Source organism: Hemiscyllium ocellatum, chromosome 44, assembly GCF_020745735.1.
Source record: "Hemiscyllium ocellatum isolate sHemOce1 chromosome 44, sHemOce1.pat.X.cur, whole genome shotgun sequence".
Classification (NCBI taxonomy): Eukaryota; Metazoa; Chordata; class Chondrichthyes; order Orectolobiformes; family Hemiscylliidae; genus Hemiscyllium; species Hemiscyllium ocellatum.
In genome coordinates this window covers 9,113,086-9,128,608 of record NC_083444.1, presented here as the reverse complement: position 1 = coordinate 9,128,608, position 15,523 = coordinate 9,113,086, and the positions used below count along the sequence as shown (strand labels likewise).

General features: G+C 43.7%; 1 protein-coding gene across 7 annotated transcripts in view; it reads left to right on the top strand.

The window, feature by feature from the left end:
- Positions 1-15,523, top strand: part of LOC132835294 (polyunsaturated fatty acid 5-lipoxygenase-like) — a 58,517-nt gene that overhangs the window by 31,554 nt on the left and 11,440 nt on the right. For 6 of the 7 annotated variants that reach the window (XR_009647300.1, XR_009647299.1, XR_009647297.1 and 3 more), the window contains 3 exons: positions 5,749-5,954; positions 12,947-13,037; positions 13,357-13,560. The gene's annotated coding sequence lies outside the window, so the exon portion shown is untranslated. The remainder of the gene's footprint in view (positions 1-5,748; positions 5,955-12,946; positions 13,038-13,356; positions 13,561-15,523) is intronic. The other variant, XR_009647296.1, reaches the window with a different exon arrangement.

The window sequence follows — 15,523 nt, the reverse complement described above, 5'->3', positions numbered from 1 at the left end:
ACCATCACTGAATTCCCCCACTGTCAACATCCTCGGGGTTATCATTGACTAGAAACTCAACTGAAATCACCACATGAACACTGTGGCTACAAGAGCAAGTCAGAGGCTGGGAATATTGTGGCGAATCACCTCCTGTCTCCCAAAGTCTTGACCACCATCTACATGAAACAAGTCAGGAGTGGGATGGAATACTCCTCACTTGCCTGGATGTGTGCACCTCCAACAACACTCCAGAAGCTTGACACCATCCAGGACAAAGCAGCTTGCGTAATTGGCACTAGGTGCACAAAGTATCCACTCCTTCCATAACTGACATTCAGTAGCAGCAGTGTGTGCCATCTACAAGATGCACTGTAGAAATTCAACAAGGATCTTCAGACAGCACCTTCTAAACTCATGACCACTTCCATCTAGGAGAACGAGGGCAGCAGATATACATACTCCTTCAGTACACCTTCAAGCCACTCACCATCCTGACTGGAAAATATATCGCCATTCTTTCATTGTTGCTGGGTCAAAATCCTAGAATTCCCTCCTTAACAGCATTATGGGTCAAACCACAGCAGATGGTTTGCCCATGCTAAATTGCCCATAGTGTTCTAGGATGTATAGGTTAGCTGCATTAGTCAGGGGTAATGGTGGGATGGGGGAGTGGGTCTGGCTGGGATGCTGTTCAGACAGTTGATGAGGACTTGTTGGACAGAAGGGCCTATTTCCACTCTGTAGGATTCTATTTCTAATTTGAGATGGACTGCAATGGATCAAGAAAGCAGCTCACCACCTTTTTCTGAAGAGCAACTCGGGACAGACAATACATTCCGATCAGCCAAAGATGCCCACTTGAATTAAAAAAAAGTAACAGTTGTTTATATTAAAATCCATTAGCCACACCTTTGCCCATACACCTCATTGATCGACATACGTGTAGTTTTATGTGTTGTCAATGCTGCCCAGTTTTATGGTCAGCAAATTTGATTACTTGACTTTTTATGCCATTATCCAAGTCATTGATGAATATTATGAAGAACTAAGGCTTCCCAATTCAAGTGTTTAGCCATAATTCTAATTCCCTATTTCTTGCCACTCAACAGGAATATCATTTTGGATACGGCTCACGGGGGAGGGCAGCAGTTGCCAAGATCATGGCACCATGGTGGTCACTGCTGTTCAGAAGGGCAGGAAAAAGACTCAGGGCCATAGTCATAGAGATTCCACTGTAAGGGGAGTAGATAGGTGGTCCTGTGGCCGAAAACAGGAGTCTCAGATGGTATGTTGTCTCGCAGGTGGTCAGGTCGGGGATGTCACCAATTGGCTGCAGAGCATTCTAAAAGAGGAGGGTGAACAGCTAGTTTGTCTTGGTGGATATAGGCACCAACGGTATAAGTAAAAACCGAGATGAGGTGCTGAAAAAAGAATTCAGGGAGCTCGGAGGGAAGTTAAAAAGAAGAACCTCAAAAGTAGTGATCTCTGGATCAGTGCCACATGCTAGCCAGAGTAGAAATGAAAGAATAGGCAGGATGAACACATGGCTTGAGGGATGGTGTAGGAGGGAGGGGGTTCAGATTTGTTGGACATTGGGACCGGTTCTGAGGAAGGTGGGACTATTACAAAGTGGGTGGTCCTCACCTGAATCAGACTGGAACTAATGTCCTTGGGTGCGTTTTTGCTACTGCTGTTGGGGAGGTTTTAAACTAATGTGGCAGAGAGCTGGGAACCAGAAGAGAAAACAATTAGACAGCGAGGTGGAAACTGGAGAGAGTAAGACTCATGAAATTAGCATTAATAATGGGAAGAATGGGCAGACAGCAGATGAATGCAAAAGAACTGGGTGGCCTGAAGTGCATACACTTTAATGCAAGGAATATAGTGGGCAAGGCAGATGAATCTGGGGCTTGGATTGGTGCCTGGGAGTATGACTTTATTGCAATCACAGAGACTTGGTTGAAGGAAGGGCATGATTGGCACCTAAGTGTTCCAGGCTATAGATGCTTCAGACAAGACAGGGAGGGAAGTAAAGGGGGGAGATGTTGCATTGCTGATCAGGGATGATATCACTGCTGTGCTAAAGGAGGACACTATGGAGGGCTTGAGTAGTGAGGCATTATGGGTAGAGCTGAGAACTAAGAAGGGTGCAGTGACATTGTTGGGTCTGTAATACAAGCCTCCCAACAGTGAGCATGAGCTGGAAGAACAAATAGGTAAACAGATTATGGGAAGATGTAGAGGCAACAGGGTGGTGGGGATGGGAGATTTTAATTTTCCCAACATTGACTGGGATACACAACCCCATGCCTCATTAGTTTAAAACTTCCCCAACAGCAGTAGCAAAAACTCCAGAGGTCTGGATGGGGAAGGATTTGTAAGAAGTGTCCAGGAGATTTTTCTAGAGCAGTGTGTCAATAGTCTGATGAGGGAAGGGGCAATATTGGACCTGGTGTTGGGGAACGAGCCAGGCCAGGTGGTAGAAGCTGCAGCAGGGGATTTCTTTGGGAATAGTGATCACAATTCTGTAAGTTTTAGAATACTCGTAGTCAAAGATTAGAGTGGCCCTAAGGGAAAAGTACTAAGTTGGCCCAAGGCAAATAATATCAAAATTAGACAGGAGCTGGGAAATGTTGATTGGGAGCAGCTATTTGAAGGGAAGTCCACATTTGATGTGTGAGAGGCTTTCAAAGATAAGTTGAAGAAAGTGCAGGTTAAGCATGTCCCTTTGAAAGCAAAGGATAGGAAAGTCAAAATTCGTGAACCGTGGATGACAGGAGAAATCGTACGTCTAGCTAAGAGGAAAAAGGAAGCGTACATAAGGTCCAGGCAGCTGGTAACAGAACGGGCCCTGGAGGAATATCGGGAGAGTAGGACCAGTCTTAAACGAGGAATCAAGCAGGCTAAAAGGGGTCATGAAATAGCTTTAGTGAGCAGAGTTAAGGAGCATCCCAAAGCCTTTTATTCTTATGTAAGAAGCAAGCTGGTAACTAGAGAAAGGATTGGTCCACTAAAGGATAAGGAAGGAAGGCTGTGTGTCGAACCTGAGAAAATGGGTGAGATTCTGAATGATTACTTTGCATCAGTGTTCACTGAGGAGAGGGAAATGATGAATGTTGAGATTAGAGCTAGAAGTTTGATTACTCTGGATCACGTTGACATAGTAGGGAAGATGTGCTGGGTAGGCTAAAGGTTATTAAGGTGGACAAATCCCCAGGACTGGATGCTAAGGGAGGCAAGAGAGGAAATAGCTGGGGCCCTGACAGGTATCTTTGTAGCATCTTTAAACACAGGTGAGGTGCCGGAGGGTTGCTCATGTTGACCCCCCTGTACAAGAAGGGTAGTAGGGATATTCTGGGTAACTACAGACCAGTGAGCCTGACGTCAGTGATGGGAAAGTTGCTGGAGATGGTACTGAGGGATAAAATCTATATTCGGAAAACAATGGACTTATCAGTGATAGGCAACATGGTTTTGTGTGGGGGAGATCATGCCTTACCAAGTTAATAGAGTTCTTTGAGGAAGTGACCAAGTTGATAGATGAAGGAAGGGCTGTAGATGTCATATATCTGAACTTTAGTAAGGCGTTTGATAAGGTTTCGCATGGCAAACTAATGGAGAAAGTGAGGTCACATGGTGTGCAGGGTGTTCTAGTTAGGTGGATAAAGAACTGGTTGAGCAAAAGGAGGCAGAGAGTAGTAGATGAAGGTAGTTTCTCGAAATGGAGAAAGGTGACCAGTGGTGTTCCACAGGGATCAGTGCTGGGGCCACTGTTGTTTGTAATGTACATTAATGATCTGAAGAGGGCACTGTTGGTATGATCGGCAAGTTTGCAGATGGCAAAAGATTGGTGGCGTAGCAGAAAGGATAGGGGACTGTCAAAGAATACAGGAGAATGTAGATAGACTGGAGAGTTGGGTGGAGAAGTGACAGATGGAGTTCAATCCAGGCAAATGTGAGGTAATGCATTTTGGGAAATGTAATTCTAGAGTGAATTATACAGTAAATGGAAGAGCATTGGGAAAAGTTGATGAGCAGAGAGATCTGGAAGTTCAGGTCTATTGTACCCTGAAGGTCGCTGCACAGGTGGATAGAGTGGTCAAGAAGGCATATGGAATGCTTGCCTTCATCAGACAGGGTATTGAGTATAAGAGCTGGCAGGTCATGTTAAAATTGTACAAGATATTGATTTGGCCGCATTTAGAATACTGTGTACAGTTCTGGTCACCACATTACCAAAAGGATGTGGATGTTTTGGAGAGGGTGCAGAGAAGATTTATGAGGATGTTACCTGGTATTGAAGGTGCTAGCTATGAAGAGAGGTTGAGTAGGTTAGGATTGTTTTCATTAGAAAAAAGGAGATTGGGAGGACCTGGCTGAGGTCTACAAACTCATGAAGGATATAGACAGGGTGAATAGAGATAAGCTTTTTCCCAGGGTGATGGATTCAATAATGAGAGGTCACTCAAGGTGAGAAGTGAAAAGTTTAACGGGGACACACATAGCAAGTACTTTACACAGAGGGTGGTAGGTGCCTGGAACGCGTTGCCAGCAGAGGTGGTAGATGCAGGCACAGTAGATTAATTTAAGATGCGTCTGGACAGATGCATGAGTAGGTGGGGAGCAGAGGGATACAGATGCTTAGGAATTGGGCGACAGGTTTAGACGGTAGATTTGGATTGGCTCACGGCCAAAGGGCCTGTTCCTGGGTTGGAAATTTTCTTTGTTCTTTGCTCTTTCTAACCAATTTCCTGTTCACGTCAGTAATTTACCCTAACTTCTGTGGGCTTCCACCTCAGCTAACTGTGTCTGTTGAGTGGCACTTTATCAGAAGCCTTCTGGAAGTCCACATAATCAACATTCATTGACTCACCTCTGTCCACCACCTTTGTCACATCTTCAAAACATCTGTCAGGTTTGTCAGACGTGACCTATACTTCCTGAATCCATGCTGACTCTCCTTAACTAAATTAAACTTTGTTAAGGTGATCAGATACCCTATCCTTGATTACAGACTCCAATAATTTCCCCCCCACAGATGTTAGGCGAAGTGGGCTGTAACTCTTTGGTTTCTCTCTGTCACCTTTCTTAAAAAGTGCATGACATGTGCAATTTTCCAATCTGTGGTCAATGTATGAGTCATCAGAAGTAGCGTTAGAGGGTTAGAAGTATGTTCTACTTAAAAACAGACATCAGGACAAAGCATTGGTTCAATTCCTCAGAGAGCAAATGTCCATTTGTTGCTGTACAAACAGAATAGAACTGTCAAGTGTAAGGACTGATACATTGTTGGTGCCCTGTGTGTGAAAAGTACCCTGACTTTTCACAACTGTGATATAACCAACTCCTTTTGGAAAAGCATCCTTCCTAAGTTGTTCTCAATCATCTTAATTTAATTAACGTGTTTTGTCTATTTAGTTACACATCAATGTCCCAACTCACACTGAGTCCTGTTGACCCATTTCAACACCCATCATGGTTAATCTGACGAAACCTCAACGTTAAAATTCTTATCCTTGTTTCCAATAGCCTTGTGTCTCCCTATCATTGTAACCTCATCCAGCCTGAGAAGCATTCAAGATCTCCATTGCTCTCCATCTCTGGCCTCAGCTGCATCTCTGATTTAGCTTATCTACAGAAGGCCATTCTGTCTGGATCCCAAGCTCTGGAATTCCCATCTTAAAACCAACCAACATTGCCTTCTCTGCTAATGGATGATACATGAGCTTCCTGATGCTCCATATTAATCTTTCTTGTTGCTTACAGCTGAAGCAGACCCCAGGAGAAGACAATCCCATTTTCCTTCCCTCTAATGCAAAACGCGACTGGATGCTGGCCAAGATCTGGGTATGGAGCTGTGACTTTCAACACTTTGAGTTGGTCTTCCACCATCTGAAGACTTACCTGATGGCTGAGACATTCAGCTTGGCCACTCTGAGGCAACTGCCGCCCTTGCACCTTGCATTTACAAGGTACGAAGCATGAGGAAAAATGTAGCTCCATTTTAATTCAGGGAAATTGCAGCTGGTGACAGTGGCTGAAATGATGGTGGAAATCTGTGCATTGTAGAATCAAAATAATTTACAGTAAGGAAAGGGGCCATTCGGCCCATTGTGTCCTTCCTATCTGATAAGGAGCCATCCAGTCTATCCCACCTTTCAGCTCATGGTTTGTAATCATGTGGGTTAGGGCACTTCACTTGATTATCCTAATACTTGTTAAATGTTATGAACATTTCTGCCTCTACTATCCTTTTAAGCAGTAAATTCCAGACACCATAACGTGATGTATCCCCTTGAAATCACTGTAACTCACTGACATCTCACCTTAAAACCACGTCCCTTCTTTACTGACCCTTCAGCCATGTTGAACAAGCCTTTCCTATCCATTTTATCTAGGTTCCTCATCCTTTTTATACATCAAACTGGATTCCCTCCTCCTATCCTCCTCTGGTCCAAGGAAAACAACCCCTGCCCATCCAATTTTTCCCCAATATTAAAATTCTCCAGTCCAGGCAACATCGTGGTAAATTTCATCTGCACTATTTCAAGATTTTAAAATTTATTTATAGGAAATGAGCATATCTGGCTAAGCCAGCCTTTACTGTCCATCCCTATTTACCCTTAGTGACCTGCTTTCTTGAACTGATGCAGTCTTTGGGGTGTGGGTATTAGGATGGTCTTAGGATGGGAGTTCCAAGATTTTGACCCAATAACAGTGAAGGAATGGTGACATATTTGCAGAGTTAAAAATCGCACAATGCCAGGTTATAGTCCAACAGGTTTATTTGGAAACACTAGCTTTTGGAGTGCAGCTCCTTCATCAGGTAGCTAGTGGGGCAGGTTCATAAAAGACAAAATTTATGGCACAAAATCATAGTGTCACGCAACTGATATGATATATTGAACAAACCTAGATTGCTATTAAGTATTTAATCTTTTAAAGTGGATTGCAGGTTTTGATTCATTAATATGTAAATCCCAGAACTTCTGAATTTCTTTCAAGTTACATTCCTGAGATAATTTAAGGTTTTATATAAAAAAACGTGACATCTCTGCTCAGGCAATGCATTAAATGTGTGAGGTTAGAGTCTGTCTGTATTTCAATCTTGAGTCTATTTTCAAAGACTGATTCTATTTTCAAAGTAGGAATTTATAAAATGTCACATAAATTGACTGCCTGCAGATTGTGTGCTTTTTGAGCAAAATAGAATGTATCTGCAAATACAATTCTGCAAACGCAAATTCACCCCATAGACCTATATGTGTGTGAGGGAGGGGAGGTTGGGGGGTGGGGGGGAGAGAGAGAGAGAGGGGGGGGAATGTGTGTGGAGTGGGAGAGAGTGAGTGTGTAGGTGCATGTGTTTGATAGAGTTTGTGTGTGTGTGAGACAGAGTATAAGCCTGCAAAAGGGTGTGCTTGTGTGTGTGTACCTCGCATGCGTGTGAATGAAAGAGAGAGTGGATAGGGTAGTGGGGCCATCTGTAGTGTGACATGAACCCCAGGTCTTGGTTGAGGCCATCCTCATGGGTACCAAACTTGACTCTCAGCCTCTCCGAGCAGAGTCAAATTTCTTGAGTGTTGTTAGAGCTGCACTCATCCAGACAAGTCAGGTGTGTTCCTTGTACCTTGTATTTAGTGGTCAGGCTTTGGGAAGTGAGTTAGTTGCTGCTGAGTTCCCAGCCTTCTGACCTGTTCTTGTAGCTACGTTATTTGTGTACCTCATCCGGTTCAGTTTCTGGTCAGAGCTAAGTACTTAAGTGCTGATAATGGAGGGATTCAGCAAACATAATGCCATTGATTGTCACGGGTGAGAGTGATTTGAAGGTGCTGGTTTTGGACTGGGTTGGACAAGGTCAAAAGACAACACCGAAATAGTGCAGGGGAAAAGTGTTCACATTTCTGGATCATTGGAATCTCTTCTGGGGTAGAAGTGACCTGCACAAATAGGACAGATTGCACCTGAATTGGAGGGGGACAGGTGTGCTGGCAGAGATTTGCTGGAGCTGCTTGGGAGGATTTGAACCAATAAGGTGGGGGGTGGGCATGGGGCCCAAGGAGATAGTGGGGAGGGAAATGGTCTGAGGCTGGTGCAGTTGGGAAAGGAAACCAGTTGAATGTCGGCATGGGCAAGAACAAGGCAGAGAACAGGGTAGGACTGATGAATTGGACTGCATTGTTTCAATGCTACAAACCTGGCAGGGAGGGAAGATGAACTCAGGAAATGGTTGGGAGCACGGGACTGGGATATCATGGCAGTTGCAGAGATGTGGTTTAGGGATGGACAGGACTGGTGGCTTGGTGTTTCAGAATACGGATGCTTTGGGAGTGAATGGGGAGGTGGTAGTGCAGGAGAGGAGAGGGAGTGTCACTTTTGATGAGGTGCTGTGCTTGGGAGGATACTCCTGGGAAAACATCCAGGGAAGTTGTTTGGGTGGAGCTGAGAAATGGGAGGGGTAAGATCACCTTGTTGGGATTGTATTATGGACCCCCTAGTGATCAGTAGGAAGTTGAGAGATAAATCTGTGGGGAGATTTTAGGTGTCTGTTCGAGTGGTGGGATAGTTGTGGTAGGGGAATTTTGCTTTCCAGATATGCACTGAGACTGCCAAAGTTTTGGGAGTTTGGATGGAGAGGAATTTGTTGAATGTGTGCAAGAAAAGTTTCTGATTCAGTATATGAATGTATCTACTAGATAAGGTGCAAAACTTGACCTACTCTTGGGAAATGGAGCAGGGCGAGTGACTGGGATGTCGTGGGAGAGCACTTTAGGGTCAGCGACCATAATTCCATTAGTTTTGGAACAGTGATAGAGAAGGATGGACCAGATCTGAAGCTAGAATTTCTAAATTGGAGGAAAGCCAATTTTGACGGTATTGGGGAGGAACTTTCAGGAGCTGATTGGGGGCAAATGTTCGCAGGTAAGGGGATGGGTGGAGGATGCGAAACCTTCAAAAGTGATATGGTAGAGACAGTATATTCCTGTTAGGGTGAAAGGAAAGGCTGATAGGTGTAGGGAATGCTGGATGACTAGAAAAATTGAGGTTTTGGTTAAGAAAAAGAAATGTCACGTATGGACAGTAGAGATCAAGTGAATCCTTAGAAGAGTATAAAGGCAGTAGGAGTTTACATAAGTGTACACTAGGATTCTGTGAGAAGCTAGAGAAGTGATTGCTGGGCCTCTTGCTGAGATATTTGTATCATCGAATGGTCACAGGTGAGGTGCTGAAAGACTGGAGATTGGCTAACATGATACCACTATTTAAGAAAGGTAATAAGGAAAAGCCAGGGAACGATAGACCAGTGAGCCTGACCTCAGTGGTGGGCAAGTTGTTGGAGGGAATCCTGAGGGACAGGATTTACATGTATTTGGAAAGGCAAGGGCTGATTAGGGACGACAACATGGCTTTGTGCATGAGAAATCACGTCTCACAAACTTGATTGAAGAAGTAACAAAAGAAGATTGATGAGGGAAGAGCGGTGGATGCGATCTATCTGGACTTCGATAAGGCATTCGACAAGGTTCCTCACGGTAGACTGGTTAGCAAGATTAGCTAGCCATTTGGATACAGAACTGTCTCGAAGGTGGATGACTCAGGGTGGTGGTGGTGGAGGGTTGCTTTTCAGACCTGTGACATGTGGAGTGCCACAAAGATCGGTGCTGGGTCCACTGCTTTATATAAATGACTTGGATGTGAACATAGGAGGTATAGTTAGTAAGTTTGCAGATGACACCAAAATTGGAGGTGTAGTGGAACTCAAAGTACAATGGGATTTTGATCAGATGGGCCAATGGGCTGGGGAGTAGCAGGTGGAGTTTAATTTAGATAAATGCAAGGTGCCGCATTTTGGAAATGCAAATCAGTGCAGGACTTGTATACTTAATGGTAAGGTCCTAGGGAGTGTTACTGAATAAAGAGACCTTGGAATGCAGGTTCATAGTTCCTTGAAAGTAGAGTTGCATCTTGATAGCATAGTGAAGAAGGTTTTGTAATGTTTTCCTTTATTGGTCAGAGTATTGAGTATAGGAGTTAGAAAGTCATGTTGAGGCTGTACAGGACATTGGTTATGCCACTTTTGGAATATTGCGTGCGATTCCGGTCTCCTTCCTGTCGGGAGGATGTTGTGAAACTTGGAAGGTTTCAGAAAAGATTTACAAGGATTTTGCCAGGGTTGGATGATTTGAGTCAAGATTAGAGTGGTGCTGGAAAAGCACAGCAGGTGAGGCAGCATCCGAGGAGCAGGAAAAGCAGGAGAGGCTGAATAGGCTGGGGCTGTTTTCCCTGGAGCATTGGAGGCTGAGGGGTGACCTTACAGAGGTTTATAAAATCATGAGGGGCATGGATAAAATAAATAGACAGGGTCTTTTCCCTGTGGTGGGGGAGTCCAGAACTAGAGAGCATAGGTTTAGCATGAGAGGGGAAAATATAAAAGAGACCTAAGGAGCAACTTTTTCACGCGTGTATGGAATGAGCTGCCAGAGGATCTGGTGGAGGCTGGTACAATTACAGCATTTAAAAGGCATCTAGATGGGTATATGAATAGCAAGGGTTTAGAGGGATATGGGCCAAGTGCTGGCAAATGGGACAAGATTATTTAGGATATCAGGTCGGCATGGACGAGTTGGACCAAAGGATCTGTTTCCGTACTGTACATCTCTATGACTGTATGACTGCGACTTTGAAGACTTTATTACATTTTTACTTATTGTTCCTTTATTGTTCCCAATTTATTTTGAATTGGATCTATAAATATCACGTTTATTTCTAGGTGAATTGAAAATTTCATCAATCAACATCTTAATTGTTGCAAACATCACTATAATTTAATTTAGGATTGATCCTTATCATAAAATATTAAGTGGTAATTATAAGAGTTGTGGACTCACGCTTAATGCCTAAAAACGCATAAACAAAATATTCTCCAAAATTCTTCAATGAGAAATTGTCTGGAATGAGCTACCAGAGGAAGTGGTGGAGGCTGGTACAATTGCAACATTTAAGAGGCATTGGGATGGGTGTATGAATAGGCAGGGTTTGGAAGGATATGGGCCGGGTGCTGGCAGGTGGGACTAGATTGGGTTGGGATATCTGATCGGCACAGACCAAAGGGTTTGTTTCCATGCTGTACATCTCTATGACTGTATGTCCTGCGATTGTTTAACTCAAGGGAATCGTTTTTGCTATAGTCTACTGAGTAAGTACATTTTAATTTGAGATATTTCTGGTGGTCTGAAAACTTCCAGGAGTGAGGACCCTTTAATTTAGAACCAAGTCTATGAAGTTAAAGTAAAGATCTCCAAAGTCCCACTTTTACATTAGAGAGAGACAACTGGTGGGGGTTTAACCTGAGGGTCACCACACCTCAGGCAAGGGGCGAGGTTGAGAAGATGGGACCTTCATGGTGACCTTAGCTGATACAGGACTTGATATGATTTGATTTGATTTATCATCACATGTACTTAGGTAAAGTGAAAAGTTTCGTTTTGCATGCAGTACAGGCAGATCGTACCATATGAAGTCATTCGGGTAATAGAACAAAGAATACAATGTTACAGCTGCAGAGAAGGTCCACAAAGAGTGAGATCAATATTAAATTTAAAATTTGAGAGGTCCACTCATAAGTCTAATAACAGCGGGGAAGAAGCAGTTTTTGACTTTGTTGGTGTGTATTTTGTATCTTCCACATGACAGAAGAGATTGGAAAAGATTATAACTGGGGTGGGAGGGCTCTATGATTATGTTGGCTGCCTTCCTGAGTGTAGATGGAGTCAATGGAAGGGAGGTTGGAGATAGACTGGGTTATGTTCACAATTGTCTGTAGTTTCTTACAGCCCTGGGCAGAGCTGTTGTCATGCTAAGTCATGACGCATCCAGATTGAATGCTTTCTATGGTCCATCTATGAAAATTGCTAAGGGTCTTTGTGGATATGCCAGATTTCCTGAGTCTCCTGAGGAAGTAGAGGTTTTGTTGGGTGCTTTTGTGATAGCTGCATCAACATGGGTGGGCCAGGGCAGATCATTGGTGAAGGTAACCCCGGGAACTTGACACTCACGACCATCTCCACCTCAGCATCATTGATGTTACAGGGATGTGCCCTCCACCTTGCTTCTTAAAGTCAATGACTAGGTCTTTGGTTTTGCTGACATTGAAGGAGAGATTGTTATATTTTCATCACACCGCCAAGCATGCTATCTTTTTTCTGTATTCTATCCTGTCGTTGTTTAAGATCTGACCTAAAACGATGGAGTTAAAACCCACACTGTTGCCATCACAAACCTATTGCTCAGTTGACTGGACCAAGTCTATGTGCACTAAGGATATATACGATTTCAAATCACTCCGAGCTGAGGGCTTGAGTGAACGATGTTCAACTGGTTAAATTAACCTGGTCAGGTAACACACAATTGATGGTCTGCTATTTGGGAAGTACCTGTGACATCAAATTCACACCCTTTGGAAAATATTAGGCTGACAAATTTCTCATCAATATTTCACATGTTATTATTCAGTGATGTGACACGGTGACTCAGTGGTTTGCACTGCTGCCTCACAGTGCCAAGGACTCAGGTTCAATTCCTACCTTAGGGGACTGCCTGTGTGGAGTTTGCACATTCACCAAGTGTCTGTGTGGGATTGCTCTGGTTTCCATCTGCAATCCACAATGTGCAGGTTAGGTGAATTGGCCATGCTAAATTGCCCCATGGTGTTAGGTACATTGGTTAGAGGTAAATGTAGGGAAATAGGTCTGGATGGGTTACTCTTTGGAGGGTCATGTGGACTTGTTGGGCCAAATGGTCTGTTTCCACACTGTAGGGAATCTAATCTGATTTATAGAGAATCTAATCCGTTTATTTATGGGTCACAGATCACCTCTAACCTAACTCGCAGAGTTCTATTCACCCATCATCCTTCGTGGTCACGTTTTCACATTTGCAATTTTAAAATTTGCATCCTGTTTTCCAGCCCTGCATGATCTGATACCACTATCTCCCTGTAACCTTCTCCAGTGTGGAAAACATTGAAAATTTCTGAGCTCCTGCAACTCCCATCTCAGGTAGATCCCAATTTCAAATATTTATTCATTGGAGGCAGTACCTCCTACTGCTTAGACTGAAAACTTGGCAATTCTCTCACTAACACTCTTTCCCTTCCTCTCCTCTGTTAAAACGCTTCCTAAACTCTATTTCTTTGACCACGCTTCAGTACCTGCCCTAACATCTCCATATGTGAATCATGCTCAAATGTTTGATTGGTAAGCAGTCCTGTGATGGTAGCTTGGGACATTTTACCTCATTTGCCATAAATGCAGTTTGTTTTTTGCATGACACCAAGTGTCCTTTATTCTCCATATTCATCTTTCTTGTTGCTTACAGCTGAAGCAGACGCCGGGAGAAGGCAATCCCATTTTCCTTCTCTCTGACACTGAGCTCATCTGACTGCTGGCCAAGATGTGGGTGCGGAGCTGTGATTTTCAACATTTTGAGCTGGTCTCCCACCTTCAGAAAACTCAGCTGATCGTTGAGACATTCAACTTGGCCACTGTGAGGCAACTGCTGTCCGTGCACCCCATTTATAAGGTATGCAGCATGAGGAAGAATGTTGCTTCATTTTAATTCAGGGAAATTGCAGCTGGTGATAGCGGCTGAACTGATGGTGGGAATGTCATTGAATCCTGATCTGTGCACTGTAGAATCAAAAGAATTTACAGCAGGGAAAGGGGCCATTCAGCCCATTGTGTCCTTTCCATCAGATAAGGAGCCATCCAGTCTAATCCCACTTTTCAGCTCTTGGTTTGCAATCATGTGGGTTAGGGCACTTCACTTGGTTATCCCATTACTTGTTAACTGTTAGGAACATTTCTGCCCCCAACAATCTTTAAGCAGTGAATTTCAGACCCTGCAACAAAATGTTTCCCCTTGAATCCCCCCAAAGCCAGCAAGCTCTTGCTCTAAGTTAATGCTCTCTCTTTATTGACCCTTCAACCATGGGGAATACGTCATATGAACATCACATTGAGATGGGAATAGGCCATTCAGCCCCTTGAACCCACTTGGCCATTCACTAAGATTGTGGCCTTAACCCCATGTTCCCACCTACCCTTTCCTAGCCAAGTAATAGCAAAATACTATGGCTACTGGTAATCTGAGACAAACACAGGGAATGCTGTGGAAACTCAGCAGGTCTGGCAGCAGCTGTGGAGAGAGAAAACAGAGTTAACGGCTATCCATTCTCTCTAGATCCCTCAATTTTTCGCACTTCCATTTGTTCTGCTCTTTGTCACCACTATTCCAAGGAAAATAACGCAAATCCAAGCAACTTTTCCTCATTACTAAAATTCCCCAGTCCAGACAACATCTTGGTAAATCTCCTCTTCAACCATCTCAAGTGCTGTCCACATGTTTCCTATAGTGCAGCAGTCCAGATGTGGCTTGACCATGTTTTATAAATTTCCCATACAACATCCCAGCTCTTGTACTCTCAGCCATGGCTAATTAAGGAAAATATTCTTGTTGACCACCTTATTCAGCTACCAGGTTACTTTGAGTAATCTGAGGACATTATCTCCTATGTTTTTTTGTTGCTGTATACTTCCCATCTCTCGCTATTTGTCATGTATTTCCTGCCTATTCAGCATTCTCCAAACAATTTAACTCACACATCTGTGAACTGAAGACTGCCTGTATTGTTTATCTGTTGACATTCTCTTTCAGTCTACATCTTAGAAACATAGAAAATAGGAACAGGATCAGATCTTTTGGCCCTTCAAGTCTGCACTGCTATTCGTTATGATCATGACTGGTTATCCAATTCAGTACCCAATTCTGCTATCTCCCAGTACCCTTTGACCCCCTTTAGCTCTAAGGATTGTATTTAATTTTTTTTCTTGAAAACATTCAATGTTTTGGCCTCAACTATTTTCTATGGCAGAGAATTCCACAGGCTCCTTAGTCTCTGGGTGAAGACATTTTGCTTCATCTCACTCCCTGAATCTCTAGGTGTAACCACAGTTCTGGAATCCCTGGTCATTGAAAGCGTCTTTCCTGTTTATATTCTGTTTAGTCTGGTTAGAATTTTATACTCCGCAGGGACTGTTCCTTCCAGCACACCCTGGTCAGCTCTTCCTTCACTCCCAAAAGACCCTACAGCCGCAAGGTATCTCCCCCTGTAACCACCAAAGAATTGCACCTGCCCAATGACCTTCTCCCTCCTCCGTATCCAAGGGCCCAAATACACCTTCCAGGTGAAATAGCACTTTACCTACATTTCAGACACTCTAGTCTCCTGCATTCGCTGCTCACAATATGGTCTCCTGTACACTGAAATGACGCAGAGGCTGGGTGACCACTTTGCAGAACACCCACTTTCTGCCCGCAAAAAAAAAGACCCTGAACTTCCAGTTACCTGCCATTTTAAGACAACACCCTGTTCCCTGGTCAACATCTCTATCTCAGGCTTGCTGCAGTGCTCCAGCAAAGCTCAGTGCATGTTGCAAGAATAATGCATTATTTTCCACATGGGGACCCTGCAGCCCTCTGGACT